At 34.8% G+C, this 19,585-nt stretch overlaps 2 pseudogenes; both read right to left on the reverse strand.

The window, feature by feature from the left end:
• Positions 1-13,441: 13,441 nt before the first annotated feature.
• Positions 13,442-14,240, reverse strand: LOC143686817 (asparagine synthetase domain-containing protein 1 pseudogene; annotated as a pseudogene).
• Positions 14,241-14,269: 29 nt separating this feature from the next.
• Positions 14,270-15,132, reverse strand: LOC143686818 (asparagine synthetase domain-containing protein 1 pseudogene; annotated as a pseudogene).
• Positions 15,133-19,585: the final 4,453 nt, after the last annotated feature.

Raw genomic sequence — 19,585 nt, forward strand, 5'->3', positions numbered from 1 at the left:
TTTTACCAATACAAAACCTGAAAGTATTCATTACTAGCAAACTTGTAGTGCAAGAAATGTGTAAGAGTCTTTCAGGAATAATTAATATGACATCACATGAAATATGTAACTATGCAAAGGAATGAAGATCTCTAGCAATTATGATGACGAGGTGAAAAAACATTTTTCTTTTTATTTAAATCTCTCTAGATTAAATTGAGTGCTTAAAACAAAAGTAATAGCGATATAAATTGCTATTTTTATAGTGGTTTATAATGAAAGTGAAAGTATAAGTAAAATTTGCAACAACAATTTCATAAATGCATGGAGTAGAGAAACGGAACTTTAAATTTCTAATGTGATAGATGAAATGGTAGACCTTGATGGTGTACAATCACTTGATGGGATAAGTTACAGATACATGCCATAAATACTAAAATCAATGCTAAAATAAGAAACAAGGGGTATAGTTAATAATCTAAAAAATAAAACACTATGAAATTATTATAAAACCCTTCATTAATTCAGTAAAATGAAGAAAAAGAAGAAAAGAGTTTTAGAAGTAGGGAAAATAGAAAACAAATGCTGATGTGACAGAATTAATTCTAACAACATCAACAATCACATTACATATAAATCTTCCAAGCACTCAATTAAAAGACAAGAATTGTGAGGGAGTATATTAAAAAACAAAATAAAATCATGACCCAAAAATATGCTCCTTATGACTAATACATCTTAAATAAAAAGACACACATAGATTGAAAAGGAAGAGGATGGAAAAAGGTATACCATGCCAGTGCTAATTAAAAGAAGGAGGGGTGGAAGCAAACTACAATATCAGGAAGAAAGAAGCCATTTCATAATGATAAAGAGGTTATTTTATCAATAGAATATATCAATAATAAACATCTATGCAACCCTCTACAGAATTTCAAAATATATGAAATAAAATTGGTAAAACTACAAGGTAAAATGAATTCCCAATAACAGTCAGAAATTTCAATACTCCTTCCTCTCAGTATTGGAAAAAGTACACTGAATATCAATAAAGTCAGAAGAAAACAGACATAGAAGAATATCTCAGATTTCACCTTAAAAAGCTAGAAAAAGAAGGTGAAATTAAATTAAAAATAAGTCAACAACAAATATACTATTATCAGAGCATATTAATGAAATAGAAGACAGAAAAACAATAGAATAAATCAAAGAAACCAAAAACTAGTTCTTTTTTCTTTGATATACTTTTAGAATATCTATAAAATTTATATTTCTCTAGAAAGACTGATAAAGAAGGAGAGAAAATATAAGTTATTAGTACCTTGGAATGAAGAGGTGGTATCACTACAGATTCCACAGATTTTAAAAGGATAATAAAGAAACATGAGCAACATTATACCCATAAATTTGACATCTTTAGATGAAATGGGCATATTCCTTTAAAGATACAAACTTCGAAAACTCACTCAATAATAAAGAAATAAATTGAATCGTCTTAAACATATTAAAGAAATTGAATTCTATGGGAAAAAAAAAACTTCCCATAAAATATCTGCAGGCTCAGATGACTTCACTTGTGAATTCTACAAAAAATATCAATTGTACAAAAACACTTCCAGAAAATGAAGAAGAATACATCCTACTTCATTCTAGGATGCCATAATTACATGAAAGCACAGCAAGAAAACAAAATTGCAAAGGACTACCATTCCTAAAAATGGGTATAACATTTTTAATGAAATTTTGCTAAATTGAAACCTATACTAGAAAAACGGTGCATACCAGAAGCATGAGGTTTGTTTAACATTGGATGTGGGTTGAATTGTGAGCCTCAGTTTGGACATGTCCTTGGTCTTGGACCGCCTGCATTCTGGTGGGTATGGGGACATTGCAAATAAGGTCTCTTCAAGATTACTTTATTTAAAGTGTGGTCCAACTAAATCTGATTAGGTTTTACCCTAGATTACTGGAGTCCTTTATAAGCAGAATAAAAGACTGGAGAGAAGTCATAGGAAGCTAACAGAAGCCAGAAGCCAATGGAACACAGAGAATTAAGAACTTCTATTGAACTTCAGCCACTCAGTTTGTGCCAGAGAATTCATCAAAACGCTCATTGGAGTACCAACTTGTGGCTTGTCCTGTGAAACCCAAATTTGCCAATCCCCATGGTTCTGTGAGCCAATTCCTATAATAAATCTCATAATATTTAAACAGACACACACACACATTTTGTTTGTGATTTCCTGGAAAGCACTGAGTAATACAACATTCAAAAATTAATCAGGGGGTGCAAGGATAGTTCAAGTGTAGAATTCTTGTCTACCATGTGAGAGGTCTGGCTTTGATTCCCAGTTCATGCACTCCCAGCTGTCCCTCATCCCTCCTCCCTCCCCCCAAAAAATCAACAAATGGTGCTGCAATAATGGAATAGTCACATGGAAAAAGAATGAAATGTGACCCCACCATACAAAAAAAAAAAACAAAAAAAACCAATCAATGCAATTTACCACATTAATAAACTAAAAAAGAAAAAAAAAACATCTGTTTATCTCAGTAGATGCAGAAAAAGCATTTAACAAAATCCCACATCCATTCCTCACAAAACCTACAAAGAGAGGGAACTTAGTGTTCTAATTTGAACCTTAATTTGCACATTTTCATGGCCTTTGAACTGTAAATCCCCATTGTAAAAGTCAATCCATTTCTGGTATATTGCCTTCTGGCTGCTTTAGCAACCAAAAAATTAGTGAAGCTGATAATGGGTAGCTATGAAAAAAACTATGGTTAACATAAAATATTTGGATAGGCACTTCACCAAAGAAGATAAACAAATGGCAGATAAATCCATGGAGAAACGCTCAACATCGTTAGTCATTGGGGAAATGCAAATTAAAACCACAATGACAAATCAATGCACATCTGTTAGGATGGTTAATATTAAAAAAGAACTATCACAAATATGGACAAGGTTGTGAAAGAACTGGCACTCTTATATACTGCTGTTGGGAATGTAAAATGTTACAACCACTTTGGAAAAGTGTTTGTTCACTTTAAATTTTTAAACACAAATTAACCGTTTGCTTCAGTTCTCAATCCTGGGCATTTACCCCCAAAAAAGAAAGCTTGTGTCAAAACAAGACCTTTATACAAGTGTGTTCATAGCAGATTATTTACAATCATCAGAAACTGGAACCAACCCAAAAGTCCCATCAACAAACAAGTTGAGAAACAACTTCAGGTATATACTTAAAATGAAACATTACTTGGAAATTTAAAGGAATGAACTGTTGATATACACAAAAAAGTATGAATTTCAAAATAATTATCTTGCATGAATGTAGCCAAGCAAAAGAGAATGCATATTTTATGACCCCATTGATATAAAGCTCTACAGAAAATACAAACAAATCTATAATCTTAGGAAGCAGAGCAGTGGTTGTCTGGGGAAGGAGTGGAGGATTTCAGGGAAGGTTCTGAGGAAAAGATTACAAAGGAAACTTTTGGGACCAGGGATATATATGTTCACTGTCTTGACTGTGGTGATATTTCATGGGTATAAACACATTAAAAAACTTATCAAGTTGTGCATTTAAAAGTGTACAGTTTTTTGCATTTCAATTATACCTCAAGAAAAACTTTAAATAATAATGTGCTATAGCCTCAGTAGAGCAGCTCTTCTCATGGCCACTATATGCCCAATTTTTTAATGGAACAAAATCAATAGAATATTAAAATCATCGTCTGAGAAAGCATGAACGTGAACGATGAGAGGAATTTGGAGTGAGGTGAATTCTGTGAAGCAGATGACTATTTAAATAAAAAATTAAGCTTTTTGAGAATGGGATTTTTAATTTATTTTTCCTAATAATAAAGTCATAGTTCATCCCAATAACTCTCTGTGAACAAGTGTCCTATATTTACACAAGTGAATAAATTCTGTGGCTTATAAATCCTGTCCATGCAAAAAATGTAAACTACTTAATTTTTTTAACATGTTTGTCTCCAAAATTTTTCAGAACCCACTAGTTTACTGAATTTTTTTTGCCTAAATCATAATATTGGAGGTATGTGTCACTTGTGGCCTATGCATACAAGAGATGAGTGCATCTTCTCTTCCTTCTGAATACTGTATTATTATGGCTTTGAATCCCTTTGTCCGGAAGACCAGAGATGCTCCATATTTCAAGCACAGAGGTTGTTTCCAGGATGGTTCTGAATCCACCAAAGAACACCTAAAATTACACCACTCATCTTAATGGTAGTACATTAAACATAAACTCTGACAAGAGTTAAAACAGCAAGATTGCACTTATATTGTATAATCACTACACAAAAGGCCAATAATCACTTTGTTCAAAAGAGATAATGCAGCAAAATAAAAGTAGTAGTTTAAGCAATTATCCAGTAGAACAGTTAATCATCACCCTCAGTTCACAGCCTTTTGTTTCTCACAAATACACTTGTCAGATTGTAATTAAATGTACTCACACTGTTCAGGGCAGAGTGAGCATCCTGGGTGGAAATGCTGGAACCAAGCTGAAAAGCACAATGCAGACAAGTTGAGACATGGCGTTTTACTGCAGCTGCCTGGTATGGGGTCTTGGTTGACAAATTGGCTATATAAGGGTGAAACCACATTGGAGTCAATTATTTATAGAAAAGAATAATTTATGTTAAACCAAAGACCTATAGAAAAGTTACATGGTTTATGAATTTTCTGAACATTGGCTTTCTGTGTGAATTATCTGGCAAATATATTTTTCTAAATCAGATTTATAGGAAAAGAGAAATTTTAAGTGCACTGGCATGTTCAAATTGTTCAATATATAAAGATTTCAGAGACTGAAAATATATTTGTACCTATATATCTTCTCTTTCTTTTCTAATAAATAATGCTATAGAGTTGCTATATTACAGTTACAGTAACCAAGTTTACTTAAATACAGTGTATCACATATATTTAAGTTTACTTAATACACAATAACCAAAAATCAGAATTATCCTCATGTCTGTTGAAATTTACCTTCATAAATTATAGTTTATGGAGAGCAATTAGGAGTTATAAATATTGAAATTAAAATGTTCAGAATCAAGTGCAATCTAACATGATAATGGAATTGAGGGCCAACTTCCATTCTTTGAAGTTACATATTATTTCGTCCTTACTCATGGTTTTATTAATGATAATATAACATAGATCTCCATGTCCTGCCTTATCTCCAACTCAAACATTCAGACAGTGATCTGAACCTGTACATCTAACAAACTCCCGGAGCAGTTCCTCCAAAATTTCAATGTTCATAAAAGTCACATGGAGATCTCATAAAAATATATATTCTAACTCAGAAATTCTGGGATGTGGGCTGAAATTTTGCATTTCTAAGAAGGCCACACATGATCCTGATGTTATTGGGCCATATTTTGGCTCAAGACCCTAAATAACACCCACTTAAAATCTTTGATGTATATTTAAATGCAAAGATTAGAAAAACGAATGCCATTTTTCATTTTCTTAGAGTGTTCCTTATGAGGTTTAATTGCTCCACTATTCATTTGGTGACAACATGAAACTGAGCAGTCAGAATTTCTCCTTTTTTTCACTACATATATCCATTTTATAACCAAAGACTCTGGTTAAACTTCACAAATATTCCTTAATTGTCTCCAGTTATATGTAGGTTCACTGTATTCTCCTAATTCAGGCCACCGTCTCTCTTTAAGTATTATCACATAGCTTCTTAATTGTTCTACCTTCAGTTCCCAGACCTAATCTTCCTCAGTCTCAGCTAAGATGATTTTCTTAAATATGATTCTGATCACTTCGAACCCTTCCTTGAAATCCATCAAGGCCTCTAGCATGATCTACATGGACTATATTACCATTTCATCCTTATCTTAAGCAAATCTCCACTATCTAATATCTAAACTTCAGCTGCACCAGACTTCTTGAAGTTGGTGAATGTCTGTTCTTTCTTTCTTACAGGCCATTTCACATACTGTTACCACATATGTGCACGCCCGCATGTGTGTGTACTTAAATCTCCCCTTTACTTCCTCCAACTCAATATATTCAAGGCAAACCCTGTAATATCCACTCCCCAGCACCTCAACTTAATCTTCTTCCATTATATGATATCCTAATTTATGAGAATGTGTATCTCCTGGTGGCTATCCTAGTCTTTCTTTTTCTTTAAATACATTTTGCAATTCAATTGTGAATATGTCCCTCTAGGTTCTACACTCAAAATATTTATGCAAGCCATTTTTTTCCTCTCATCCTCATTCTTTTCTTTCAAATCAGTTTATTTAGATATAATTCACATAGCATACAATTCACACATTTAAATTGCAAAATTTAATGATTTTTAGCATATTCAAGGAGTTGTTCAACCACGGCCATAATCAATTCTAGAACATTTTCTTAACCCCGCTACCAAAAAAAAAAATCCCACACACATCTGCAATTTTTCCCATTTCTTACTAACCGCCCCATTACAACCCTAACCAAGTACTACTCTATTCTCTGTCTGTACAGATATCTATTCTGGATATCTTCTGTAAATATTCTCTTACAGTAAGACGTCTTTTGTGACTGGCTTCTTTCATTTGGTATAATGATTTGAAGGTTAAGCCATGTTGTTACATGTGTCAGTCAGTACCTTATTTCTTTTTATTGCTGGATATTCTATTCTATTGTATAGATATTCCTTGCTTATCTCTTTATTCATCATTTGGTTCCACTTCTTGGCTATTACGAAGAATGTGTTGTGACTATTCCTTTATGAGTTTTCACATGGTTATCTGTTTTCCTTTCTTTGGGTATATATTTAGGACTGGAATTGCTGGGCCATATGATAATTCCATCCTTAGCTTTTTTGAGGAACTGCCAAACTGTTTTCCAAAGTGGCTTTACACAGTTTATATTCCCACCAACGATGTGTTAGAATTTCAGTTCCCCAATATCCTTGCCAAAACTTAAATTCTTTCTTTTTAATTATACCACTGTAGTGAGTGTGAAGTGTTACACATTATGGTTTTGATTTGAATTTCCCTGCTGTCTAATAATATTGAACATCATGTGCATGTTGACCGTTTATATATTTCCTTTGGAGCAATGTATTTCAGGTCACTTCCCAGTTTTAAAATTAAGTTGTATTTTTGTTATTGACATATATGTATATATATGTGTATGCTTTCTAGATGAATTCTTATCAGATATATATTTACAAATTTTTCTCCCATTCTGTAGAATTTTTTTTACTTTATTGGTGGTATTCTTTGATGCAGAAACATTTCTAATTTCAGTGAATTTTAATATATCTATTTTTTCTTTTCTGGCTTGTGCTTTTGGTGTTATATCTTAGAAACCATTGTCAAATCGAAGGTCATAGAAGTTAAGCCTATGTTTTCTTTGGAGTTATGTAATTTTAGCTATTACATTTATGTTTTGATAAATTTTAGTCAATTTTTCTACATGGTTTGAGGTTGAAGTTCATATTCATTCTTTTGCATGTTAACATTCTGTTTTCCTAGGACCATTTGTTTTAAAAAACTACTCTTTACCTAATGGTATGCTCTTGGTAGTCTCATCAAAAATCAGTTGACCACATGGTAGGTGAGCTCACTGCCCTCAACCCTGCATGGGACTTGACTCCCACGATTGTAAATCTGCCTGGCAATGTGGCAAAGGACTCCTGGGATGAATAGAGACTTGGCATCATGGGTCTGAGAAAGCCTTCTTGACCAAAAAGGGGAAGAGAGAAATGAGATAAAGTTTCAGTGACTGAGAAATATCCAACAGAGTCAACAGGTTATCCTGGAGGTTATTCTTATGCATTATATAGATATCACTTTTTAGTTTATGCTGTATTGGAGTGGCTGGAGGGAAATAACTGAAAATGTGTAACTGTGTTCCAGTAGCCTTGATCCTTGAAGTCAATAGTATAGCTACATAGCTTTTACAATGTAACTGTGTGATTGTGAAAACCTTGTGTCTGTTGCTCCTCTTTTCCAGGGTATGGACAGATGAGTGAAACAGAAATAAATAAATAAGGACAATAAATAAATAAATAATAGGGAAGGATAGAGGGCAAAAAAATTTGGTAGATTGAAATACTTGTGGTCAATGAGAGAGAGGGGTAAGGGGTATGGGATGTATGCGTTTTTTCTTTTTTCTTTCTATTTCTTTTTCTGGAGTGATCCAAATGTTCTAAAAATGACCATTGTGATGAATGCACAACTATGTGATGCTATTGTGAGCCATTGCGAGCCATTGATTGTATGCTATGTATGGACTGTATGTGCGTGAAGATTTCTCAGTAAAAATATTTTTAAAAAATCAATTGACCCCAAATGTTAGGATTAATTTCTAGACTCCCAATTTTATTCCATTATCCTCTATGTCTGTTCTTATGGCAGTACCACACTCTCTTGTTGCTTTTGTAATACATTTTGAAATTGGAAAATGTGAAGGCTCAAACTTTGCTTTCTTTTCTGCTGACTTTTTTTAGATATTCTGAGCCCTTTGAATTTCCATGTGAACTTCAGGGAAATTGGTCAATCTCAATAAAGAATCAAGCTTGCATTTTGACATGGACAGTGTTGAATCTATACATCAATTTGGAGAGTATTGTCATTGTAGCAATATTAAATCCCCTCATCCAGGATAATGTATTTTCATTTGCCAGTCTGACATGACAAATACCACATAATGGTTGGCCTAAACAACAAGAAGTTATCTTCTCACAGGAGTCAAAGGCTAGAAGGCTTGCTTCCTCCTAGAGTCCGCAGCATGCAGATGCTGGCTTGTCTCAACTCCTTGGCTTGTTTTTGGGCCTTTAGTCATGTGACGATGTCATCTCTTTTATCTTCTGAATTCTCACTGACTTCCAGCTCCCAGCTTCTTTCATAAGGCTTTCAATAATTCAGATGAAGTCCACACTTTTTCAGCTGGGCCATATTTGAACTAAAAATAACATCCTCAAGCGGTCCTACTTACAATGAGTTCATATCTATAGGAATGTGGATTAAAGAAAAGTGACTCTTTACTTCCTCAGAGAGTTTCTTTACAAACATGTGTTGATAAGTGCTGTGCTGAATACTTGGGTATTCTCTGCAGATATTCATTCAGTAGTTTCTTCTGTCCTATGAACTCTAGCTGCATCCTTTCCCCTTCACACTCAGCTTGACTACTCAAATCAAGGAGTCTGCTGGGCTTTGCTTGGGCTTATCTTCCCTGTGATGAGACACACAATTCTCTTAAGGCAATAAGCTGCAAATACGAGAAGAGTAATTCATTTGTTCCTTCTCTCTCGGTGATCACTGTCTTTCTTTGCCTACTGCACGGTATCTTTTTTCATATATTTTGTCTGACTTTTCAGTTTTTTTAAGGAGTGAGGGAGGTGAATTCTGGTCATTGTTATTTCTTCTTGACCAGAAGTGGAGGACAAGAGTGCATACTTTTAACACATTTTTTGGAAGGTAGGGCATCTCATAGAATAGGAAAGTTTATGAAAAGGAACGTTATGTCTACTTTACTTTATTCTGTTCATTGCTAAAATTTGAAACAATAGTATTTTCATTCACGTTTCAGCTAGGAATCACTGCTGGAATTAATAGTGAAAAAGTTCTCAATATTTTTGGAAAATTGGCCTACTTACCCATGAATATGCTAAATGAATTTAAGAAAAGCAACTTATCTTAAAATTGAAGTAAAATTTTATTTTCTGAATGGATTTAAGTTCTTGACAATCATGGTGGTTTCTATTCCATTGTGAAATGAAAAATTTTGGGTAGGTTAAAGAGTGTTTATCTTAGCCTTTATTTTTATTCTCTATTAGGGCAACTTTACCTAAGACACCTTTACCTAAGACATCACAAATACCTGCCTTTTCTGTATGTTTTTTTTTATTAGAGAAGTTGTATAAAGAAAAATCATGTAGAAAATAGAGTTACCATATAACCTTTCATATATTCATTTTTCCCTGTTACTAGCATTTTGCATGAGTGTGGTACCTTTGTCACTGTTGCTGAAACAATATTATTAATAAAAACATTGTCCCTCACATTTGACAATTTGACTACTATGTCTTTGAGCATGACTTTCTTCAAATTTACCTATTTGGTGTTCATTGGGATTCTACAGGGTGCATATTTATGTCTTTTATTAAATTTATGAAGTTTTCTACTATTGACACTTTGAATATTCCTTCTGTGCCTTTCTCTCTTCTCCTTCTGAGATACCCACAATGTGTATACTGGTACGTGTGATGGTGTCCCCCGTGTCTCTTAGTCTCGGTTACTTTTTTCATTCCTTTTTCTTTCCACTACTCAGCTGGAATCATTTCAATTATTTCATCTTTGAGTTCAGTGATTCTTTTTTCTGCCAGTCCCAGTCTACCACTGAAACCTTCTAAGGACTTTTTCATTTCAGCCATTATGGTCTTCAACTCTGGTATTTTTGTGTGTTTCCTTTTAAATATTTATATATCATTATTGAGATTCTCATATTTCTGACATCACCATTTTCTTGATATCCTTTATTTCTTTCACCATATATTCCTTCATCTTCTTAAACTATTAGAGATTTCTTTTAAGTCTTTGTCCAGAATGTTCAAAGTCTGGTCTTCACTTATGGATTCTGGATTTTTGCTTTGTTCCTTTGGATAGGCCATCACTTCCTGTTTCTTGGCCTTGTGATATTTTGATGGACACTGTACATTTTAATATATTAAACTGTAAACTCTATTTAGTCCCTGAGCCGTCCCTTCCTTAACTCTGCATCTAGATAGTGATATGACAGAGACTTCCTTGAGTTCCTGGAGCGAATGAACAAACCAAAGCAAAAAAGCCCTTTCATATTCTCTGGGAATCGGCTCTGCACTGACTGGCGCCCTTCTCCACGATTTAGCACTCGATCAGGAATATAAAATGTGAGATTTAGGGTTCTCTCTGTCTTTTCTGAGCCTGCATACTATCTTGAATTTATACTAGCTCCTGGCCCAAGGTATCTCCCAATTCACAGGAATTTCAATGCCCCCTCTTCTCTCTTTGCTCTCATTCATGGGTGTTCTATTGTATGTTGTAAAGTAGATCATCTTAACCCAAGGTCACTTTGACTTAGTTGTTTCTTATAGCGCTTTAACTGTCTGCAAGCTGCTTCTGCCTAAAGGACAAGTTCTGGGAGGGTGAATTAGAGAGGAGTTTCCTGTTTCAGATTTTCAAGCAGCCCTCTTATAGACTGGTACTGATGTACAGGCATTCCGGTACGTACCCAGGGGTTATTATGTTCTCTTTGGATCAGGATAAGGATCCACAATGAAAAGCAGGCCCCACACTGCACCAAGGAGGGGATGAGGAAGGGACCAGAAAGGATACCACAAGCTTTTCCTACCATTTTTAAAACTGTGTGTTCTAGTTCACTAGTAGCCAGAATGCAATGTACCAGAAACGGAATGGCTTTTAAAAGGGGGAATTTAATGAGTTGCTAGTTTACAGTTCTAAGGCCGAGAAAATGTCCCAATTAAAACAAGTCTATAGAAATGTCCAAACTAAAGCATCCATCCAGGGGAAGATACCTTGGTTCAAGAAGGCCGAAGAAGTTCAGGGTTTCTCTCTCAAGTGAGAAGGCACATGGTGAACACAGTCAGCATTTCTCTCTCAACTGGAAGGACACAGGGTGAACACAGCATCTGCTAGCTTTCTCTCCTGGCTTCTGGTTTCATGAAGCTCCCCGGGAGGCGTTTTCCTTCTTCATCTCCAAAGGTCACTGGCTGGTGGACTCTCTGCTTCGTGGTGCTATAGCATTCTCTGCTCTCTCTGAATCTCCCATTCTCCAAAATTTTTCCTATTTTATAGGACTCCAGTAAACCAATCAAGACCCACCCAAATGGGTGGAGACATGTTGTCACCTAATCCAGTTTAACAACCACTCTTGACTAAATCACATCATCCAGGGAGATGATCTGATTACAGTTTCAAACATACAATAATGAAATGACATTTTGTTTAAAACATGGCTTTTCTAGGGGGCATACATCCTTTCATACCAGCACATTGTGTTTTCTTGATGCAGCACTTAATACTGTAAACCTTTAGCTGTTTTTCTAAGTCTAAAATTTCTAGGTGCTGAGGAGTTTAGACAAAAATGTTGAGTGTTCAGGTTTGAAACTTGTGTGTTCCAGAAAAGTCATATTCTTTTAATCCTAATCCAATCTCGTGGGTGTAGCCATTTTCTTTAATCCTGATCCAATATTGTAGGGTGCAAGCTTTGATTAGATTGTTTCCATGGAGATGTGACACATACCCAATTCCATGGATGTGTGACCTTTTGATTAGGTGGAGATGTGACTCTGCCCATTCAAGGTGGGTCTCAGTTAGTTTACTTATAGTCCTTTAAAAGTTGAAACCTTTTGGAGAAAAATCAGACACAGAACTTTGGAAATGCAGAGGAAATACCAGAAGATCTCACCAGATCTGCAAGAGCCATTTGAAATCAGAAGCTGGGAGAGGAGTCAGCAGACATTCCCATGTTGCACAAAGCAATGAAGTAGGGCAAGTATCCCAGACACCCGTCATGTGCCTTCCCAGGTGTCAGAGAAATCCCAGTTGCCATTTGGCCTTTCTCCGTAGTCAAGATACTTACTCTGGATACCTTAGTTTTGGACATTTTTAAGGCCTTGGAACTGAAAACTTGTAACTTCATAAATTCCTTTTGTAAAAGCAATTCCATTTTTGTTATTTTGCATTTGGGCAGCATTAGAAAGCTAAAAGAGGAAGCTTGTGATTATACCATTTCCGTTACTTTCCCATATTTTGTGGCCTCCTCGGTCATACAAATATCCCCAAAACATTCGTTCATGGTATATTTGCATTGAGGAAATCTTATTATTTTCCATACTGTTAAGTAATTATTTCCAAGTCAAAACTACCTCAAACTTAGTATTTTTTCACATTTATCTATCACTGAAAACTTCATTTTTATAATGTGTCCCTAATCTTTAGATATTTGGCTTTAATTCAGCTATAATAAATTTCTAGAATACATCATGCATCTTTCTTATATCTCAAATAAAATAAAAATATGTTCTGATGTTTCAATCCTATGATCCCATAAAATAAAATACATATTATACAAGTTAAGAGAAACTTCCTGAATTAATTTTATTAGTAGGATCCACTTTACTGACTCCTTTTCTATATTCAATTTCTATTCTGATTGAATTCTATAACAAATTTGTTTTTGATGCCTTGAGTTTACAAATAGAATATGACTTGTCTATCTCAGATCCTGGCATCTGTTCTGGCCAAAAAATAGCAGTTTCAATATTGTCAGTGAAACTTATCTCCTTTTCTTTCTGACAATAAGCTACTGAATTTCTTTTATGTTTTCTTGAGAAAATTATAGTTGATCCTATAATTCTTTGTGCTTACAACATTTTAAATACATTCATTTTAAATCAAATTATTGTATATTTATATAACTACCATTTGGTAAATCTTTATACATTGCAAAGTCATAATAAAATTTAGTCTCTTTTCCAATAGAAAGGCTTTCTAAGGAAATCAGCGCTCTCCACATTTGTCAGAGGTGTTTGCATTATTCTTTTCCATGTCTACAACTCAGCATCCAAATTTCATGTATTGCTTTGGCAGAAGAGCAGAGGCTATAACCAAGTCCATAGCTGGGTGGCACAAAATTAGAATCTCACCAATTCCATGGACTAAAGTCAATTTTGCCTTTTCTCAAACAAGTAAGGAATTTAGAAAGGAGACAACATTCTCACCTAGAAAAGGAAATCTCACTAATTTTCCATGCTCACCAATAGCTCTGTCCGTAAGACCAAGATTTCTTGAAGAAATGCTACATAGTCCCCTTTCTATTTCTTTATTCAATTTCTCCAGCCCATGTCTCTGAAAGCCCAAACAGTGATGAGAATAACCAGCAAGTTTTTCATTTGCATGATTCCAAAAGAACTACATTTGCGTTGTTCTGACATAATTTCACTTCATTCTGGATCACTAAAAAATACATTTCCTCTAGAAGCAAATCAGTCTGCACAGTCAATGTTTTCATACAACACCGTATCAAAGGGCAAAACTAATTGGCAAAATTCCAAGTTCTGGAAGGGGTTGCAATTTGTAGTTCCTTTAGTCCACTCTTTCTTTTATGAAATGTGGTACATTGAATTATTTATTAGAATTATTGCCAGTTGCAGGAGCAAGAATTTCAGAGAATGATTCAGAAGTTTTTTCACAGTCATAATTTTCTGTACATTTTTTTTTCTTAAAACTAGATTTTTTTAATCAATGAAAGCCATTGTAAGAAGATTATTGGTTCAGCTAAAGGAATATTTTGGTCAGCAAGAGTTGCAATGACTGTGGAATCGATGTTCCTTGAAGACAAAATTGCAATGTTTGTTTTCCTACTGCAAGTTTTCTAAACTTCATTTGATGTCAAAGCTTTTATTCCTAGCTCAACACAAGACTCTTTTCTTGATTGCAATACTCAGAGTGGCAATAAACTGCCCAAACACTTGCTTCGTGAGTCTGTCATAAATGAAGACCTACAGTGTTGCACATGTAGGTGGGTCACTGGAAATGTTGGTACAAAACGAGTCTCAAAGGAACTGTGTGGTAAAATTGTATTTAAAGGGACAAGTTCTTCAAAATATCATTTGGCTTCATTGCTATCACTGATACAAATGTTGACAGGTCTACAGAAATTTAAGAAATTTGATTCAGTTTATTTGCACATTTATCTATAAGATTTTCCCTAAATATTATGTTTACAAGAATAAAATTTTAAGATTGCACATCTAGAAATGGCAATAGACTGGAGATCAATTCTTAAAATTTCATTTCCAGTGATTGACTGCTACAGATGTTTGGGGACCAACAGAAAAGAGATAGAAACTCTTCCCTAATTACTAAAATACCAAAGCAAGCTAATACAAACAAACAAAAAAAAGTCCCTAACAAACCATAGATAATGACCAGATGCTTGGTAACATGTAAAAGGACGCTTGACTTCTGAGAAGAGTGACAAAATGTCAGATTCGTTCTTTTAAGAGAAAAGTTAAACATAAATTGAGTACCATTCTCTTCAGCTTCAATCTTTATTCCACTAAAGACTTCTCCATTCCACAGGAACATATTGCTTCTTTTATTTCCACAGGCTCATCAGCCAAAACACAGTTCAAGTGAAGGATATTGTGGAGTATGAGTTGCTATATGCTGCACTTTGGAAATACAGGCTCAGGCACAACAAAAACTTTCAGCAAATGACCACTTCATTACTTACATATGACAAAGGTTCAAAAGAGCACAAGAAGAGATCTGATCACGGCCAGTCTCCTGGGGTGGCCCAAAACTGCTCGGGCCAGGTCAATATATGGCAGTTTCATATGCCCCACTCCACATCAGAGATGAGAGACAAATCTATGCTGCTTGATTACTCTGTATCATCTACTCTGGGATCAGGAGCTGCAGGTATTAGGGGGGAGTTATTTCTGAGAATCCCTTACTTGATTAGTATCTGCAGGGCTGCTTGTTTCTGGTTTTTTGGTTTGAGGTCTTGTTGGGTTTTTTCATTTAGCTTAACATCTTCCCTGGTTTGAAATAGAAAGAAATGGGAAATCATCACTCAGTAGAAGAGGAGGCTGGGGTGAGGGCTATATGGGGGAGTTGGGGAGTTGGTAAACAAGGGCTGAGAGGTGGCTGCTTAGCATGTGTCGGTGATTTCTCCAGCAGATATGACCAAAAAATAAACACTGGTAATTAACATAAGACATTTACAGCTGTTTACTACTATTGCATCCTTGTCATTTAACATTACACAGTAAATCTTCATCAGATCTTTGGGGAAATGCTCAACAAAAAAGCTTACAGAATAAACAAAGGCCACACACTCCTATGTGAAGTTATGTTGACTGGTTCTTGAATTTGGTTTTCTCTTTGTATTCTGCTTCTTGGTATTCTTTCAGTTCATTCAATATATTTTTCTTTTGGAAAGCATTTCTGTTCAGTCTGCAAGACAGAATATTTTGTTTTCTACTGTTACTTTTATACTTTACTGTTCTTCAGGTTATAAAGTTCATTCACAACAATTTTGTCCTTTAATCTTGCTGCTAAGATCCTTCTTAAGTGAGGATGAGTTTTCTGAGGGGATCACCAAGTGCTGTCCTCTGGTCCTGCCTCAACCCCCCTCCAACCGCACCCTAAACCACACCCCACCACCCAGGCATCTCTAAGGAAAAAAGGGTGCACAGCCAGGCTCCTGCCCCACCAGCTGTCTCCTGCCAGCCACGTGCTTACACACGTCCCAAAACATTTCCATTTTAACTCAAAATATTGCCACTTTAATTCATTCTGATGAGGTTAAATGAAAAAAAATAACAAACTATTTACTATACTCCCAATATACTTGTAGTATATGAGCAGGTTATATTAATGTTCTAGGGAAAATCTGAGAACATAATTTAATGTCATTTCTCATATCTTTATAGAAATTGATACTCCTATACATTCTGTCCATGCAATCAATTAGCACAAGCATTCCAACTCATTATTCAGAGAGCTAACTTCCCAGACATTAAAAATTCTGCTTTGGAGCAAAGTAGATAGATCTAAACTTTGCCACTTATAAACTCTTCAATGTAGCCAAGTTCTAATATTTCTAAGCTTTGATTTTATCATCTGTGAAGAAAGAACAATAATAGAATGTACCTAATAATAATTTGAAAGTTAAATAAGATAAATAGAAAGACTCATCATTCTAATTGGCCCAATAGCAGATAAATGTTAGCTCCTATTCGTCTACAATTTTGATTATCACAAGGCAGTGAAAACATCTCAAGCTTGTTCTGATTGATTAATCTTGTGAAATGAATGTGAGGACTTTGGTATCACCAATTAATTTTTACCCAAAATTCCAAAATAAACTATTCCTTCATAAATCCAAAACAAAATTTCCAATAAATATTTTAATCTGCCATATTGCCTCTGCACCTCCAATATTAATTGCTCATTTCATTTTGACTGAACATTAAATATGGCTTCTTGCATGACAAATATTTTTTAAAAATACTCCTTTACAGAAGTGAGAAGCAATTTAGTTTTTTCTATGCAATGGAAACTTGAGGGATTTTTCTGCAGAGCTTCTCCCATGGCAGTCTCTAATCTGCAATGGAGAGTGCGTGGTGGGTTACACCTAAGTAGGGGAACAGGTTTTAATTGGTATTTGCAAAAATGGCAAAGAAGGAAGGGTGATTTATTTTGTGTAGGTTATGATTATATAATGTGTATAATGTTTTGCATGTGTTTTTTCGAGAAAAGTTGTGCTGAGGATATAATTTCTTTGATTCAACCTATTTGAAAAGCATGTCTTCACTCTTCTATTCAAGCCACTGGGGAGCTATTTGCTATTTATATATGCTTTTTTGTTTTTTAACCTGATAAATTTTTGCAGAGTCTAACTATTGTAAGGAAGTATGAAATAAGCAGGAATATGTGATAATCAAGGAGCAATACTTAGTATTAAGTTATATAGAACATAATTCTCATAGGCAAAGACTTTGTAGTCTAATATCTATGTTCGATTTCCTGTTTATTATTTATGTCTCTTTGGACAGGTTAATTTATTCTGCTCACCTTAGTTTTTTCATTTGTATAATAAGTAATACAATTTTATTCATATAATTGTTGGAAAGATTAAAGTACATAGTGAATGCAATGTTCTTGACAGTGCTTGGAAGATTGTAAGAACTCAAAAAATGAAACTGGACTACTATTTCAGAGAAAAATAATGAAAAAATGTTGAGAGGAGAACACATGGTGTAGAAAAGAAAGTGAAAAAAATAAATGTCAGCATCAAGCAAAAGATGGTACTGTGGAAATCATGGAAACTCCCAGTAGCCATGCCCAGATTTCACTCACCCCCTCGTTTTCTATTGTGTGCAGATGTTTCAATAAATTTACATTCCATAGCCCCAGGGAAATGTTAAGTTTTTTTGATGCAGTCTGACTATAGCATAAACCCCAAGCAAGTAACTGCTTATCAGGGTGAAAACTCTTAGTAGCAGGGCATACATAGCTCTTAGAGTAGCACAGGTTTGTCTCCCCTTTCCAATGTGAAGTGAGGCATATAGTTGCTATCCACGGACATCACCCTGTCCCCAGTTGGCTCCCCAGAAGACCGATCAAGATGGACTCTGCCCCTGATTTTTTGAACTTTTTTGTGCTATGTAATTAATAAAGCAGTTATTTGTTTTAAGTTTCTGTTGTGCCTAAGCCTGTGTTCTCATGATGTATGAAAAAAACACAACTTGTTCCACATATGCTATATGAATGTCCAGGTTCTGCAAGGTGAACAGAATAAGGGTCACGATGCATTTGGTGGGGTATCAAAAAACTGATGACTTGGCACAACTATAAGTCAAGATGACAGAAGCAGAATTCTTATAAGCTCCCTAATTACTCCCCTGTGCTAAATTTCCCATTATCACTGACATTCCTCTCATCTCTTCCACTTATCAAAGCATTGATCGTTCAGTCATATTTGATATACAGAAATCCTTTGCAACTTCATTTGCAATCAATCAGCCAAACCTGTATTTTTTTTGGTATTTTCTAGCGTTGCATATCTGGTCTTTCTCCAGCTCTTAAAAACAACAATGGGCAGGGAGTTATGAAACCTAGATTCTAGCCACAATCAGCGGTGACTTTGACCAGAATGCATTTGATTTTTACCTATTAAATGGGAGTAGTAATCAAGAGCGCTCAATCTCATAGAACAGCATGGACATTAGATGTGGTTACAGGTTGAAATGACCTATACATGTTAGGCATTACCACTGTTATCATTATGATGAATTTTTCATGTTAGTATCTATGTCTTAATTTCTTCAGGCCTTGATATTTTTACCTTAAAAAAAGTGTATAAAATCTGCCCTTTGCATCATTGAGAGTCTCAAATGAAATAAATCATAAAGAAGAGTCTTTTAAAATATGAAGCATTTCATATATGTGACCATTACTAGTTTCTTCAAGCTCCTTAATGGAAATTTGCCACAGACTTTGAACAAAGAACTATTTTGCATGACTCGATTCTTTTCTAATGGACAAAGCTTAAGCGGCTCTGATCTGCCCATCAAAATACTTGCCAGGGCTAATTATGATAAGTTTAAAATTTAGTTTTTTTCTTGAAATTGGAAATAAATCCATAGATGATCTTATAGCAATGAAAAACAAATGAATGTATTGCTGATTCCTGTTGGAATCGCTTTAGAAGCACTCTGTTATATAGGCTTAATTCTGACAGCCTATGTTTGGGCATACAATTTATTTTAGTGGCTCTACTTTTAGACCAAACTGTTCATTGATAGTTTATCAACATTTGTTATTTTCATATAGTAACTTTTTTTTTATCTAGCACGTCATAAATGACTCTATCTTCAGAAAACCTAAGTTTATTTTTTTATTGCGCGCACATCACAAATTTGTTGTATGAACCAGCTGATTCCGATACATTGCATACACGGCTATTTAACTGTACATTAGAATTAATTACAATCAAGTCAAATAAGAGAAAATCCTGCTCCTCAGTCAT

This window comes from Tamandua tetradactyla, chromosome 6 (assembly GCF_023851605.1).
Source record: "Tamandua tetradactyla isolate mTamTet1 chromosome 6, mTamTet1.pri, whole genome shotgun sequence".
Classification (NCBI taxonomy): domain Eukaryota; kingdom Metazoa; phylum Chordata; class Mammalia; order Pilosa; family Myrmecophagidae; genus Tamandua; species Tamandua tetradactyla.